General features: G+C 32.9%; 1 pseudogene; it reads right to left on the bottom strand.

Moving 5' to 3' along the window:
• Window positions 1-244: 244 nt before the first annotated feature.
• On the bottom strand, window positions 245-480 carry LOC102817498 (annotated as a pseudogene).
• Between the last annotated feature and the right edge of the window lie 1,081 nt (window positions 481-1,561).

Below are 1,561 nucleotides of genomic sequence, written 5' to 3' on the forward strand. Positions count from 1 at the left end.
TAATGATCCCATCTATATCCATATATATCTTTACTACTTCAAAAGAACAGTCACAAATTTTCAGATACTCACAATCACCTTGGCAGGTAGGCAGGATTCAGCTATTCATTCCAATAAGCTATGTTCCCAATAAACACTGGAGGATATCAAGAAATGTTTGCTCTTGGATCTAGTATTCATGTATTGCAAAAAATCACAATAAAGGTAAAAATATTGTTTTCCTGATTATCTTTAGTTTCATAAATTACATTAGACATATCTTATTTTCAAAATCCATCCTTTACAGAAAAGACAAGAAATTTCTAAAGTCCATCTTTGGGGTCTTTTGGGATTCTTGAGACTAACCAGCAATTTTAGTTCAGAAGTGTCCTTTGTTTTACTCATATTCTTTGAGGAAGAGAAAGTAGGTGTTGACTGTACAGATATAGATGTTCTGAAAATCAATTCAGGGATCTTGTCTTTGGATCCAGACACATCATGATTTCAGTTTGTGAAACTCAGGGATACTTTAGGAAATAAGGTGTCCCTGAATGCAACCCATGGTATTTTCAATATCCTCATATACATGTGAAAGTAAGGTAATGAATAGGAAAACCTTTGAAGCATTCATGCATTTGAGTTTTAGTGTTGGAGAAAAATATTGAAAGTACCACAGACTGCCAAAAGAATGAACAAACCTGTTTTGAAAGAAGTACAACCAGAATGCTTCTTAAAAGTCAGGATGTCAGACTTAGTCTCTCATACTTCAGAGTTGTTGCCATACTTGGGACATATTATCAGAAGGGACCAGTCCATGAATAAGGACATTATTATGTCCTTTCAGATGATAAATTAACATTGTGCTTGAAGATGAATCCCTCAGGTTAGAAGAAACAACAACAACACACAGACAGACACAGATACACACACACACACACACACAAAATCCCCACTAAGGAGGAGCTGCCTTTTCAGGAAGAGTTCCTGTAAATGATATAGTTTAAGGAAAACTTTCTGGACTTTCATTTGTTGGTAAAATTCAGCTCAAGATGAGATGAAACTGCTTTAAATATCAATTAATAATCAGAAAGATGAATGTACAAAGTTTGTATCAAAGAAATTTGGAACTTGTCCATAATGAAATGTGACACCTGAAGGTTAACATCCTAGGCATAATTGAATTGAACTGAAATAGATTGGTATTGATCATTTTTAATACAACACTCATATGATCTATTACGCTGCACTTGATAGATGGAACAAGAATAGTATTACAGCTTAAAAAAGAACACGTCAACAACATTTTAGTGATAGGTTAATATATATAAGAATACAAGAAAGGCTAGATAATATGACTATTATTAAAATTTATGGACCTCAATGATGCCAAAGAAGAAGACAAAAGATTTTTACAAACTCCTGTACTCAAAATTTTATTAAATGTGCAATCAAGGTGCATTGATAATTTTTAGTGAATTGAGTGCAATAGTTTGAAACAAAAATTAATACTTGGAAAATGTGGCCTTGATTACAGGAATGATGCCAGAGATTATATGATAGATTTCTGCAAGACTAATAGTTT

The sequence above is a fragment of the Chrysochloris asiatica genome, unplaced genomic scaffold (genome assembly GCF_000296735.1).
Source record: "Chrysochloris asiatica unplaced genomic scaffold, ChrAsi1.0 scaffold00049, whole genome shotgun sequence".
Taxonomy (NCBI): Eukaryota; Metazoa; Chordata; class Mammalia; order Afrosoricida; family Chrysochloridae; genus Chrysochloris; species Chrysochloris asiatica.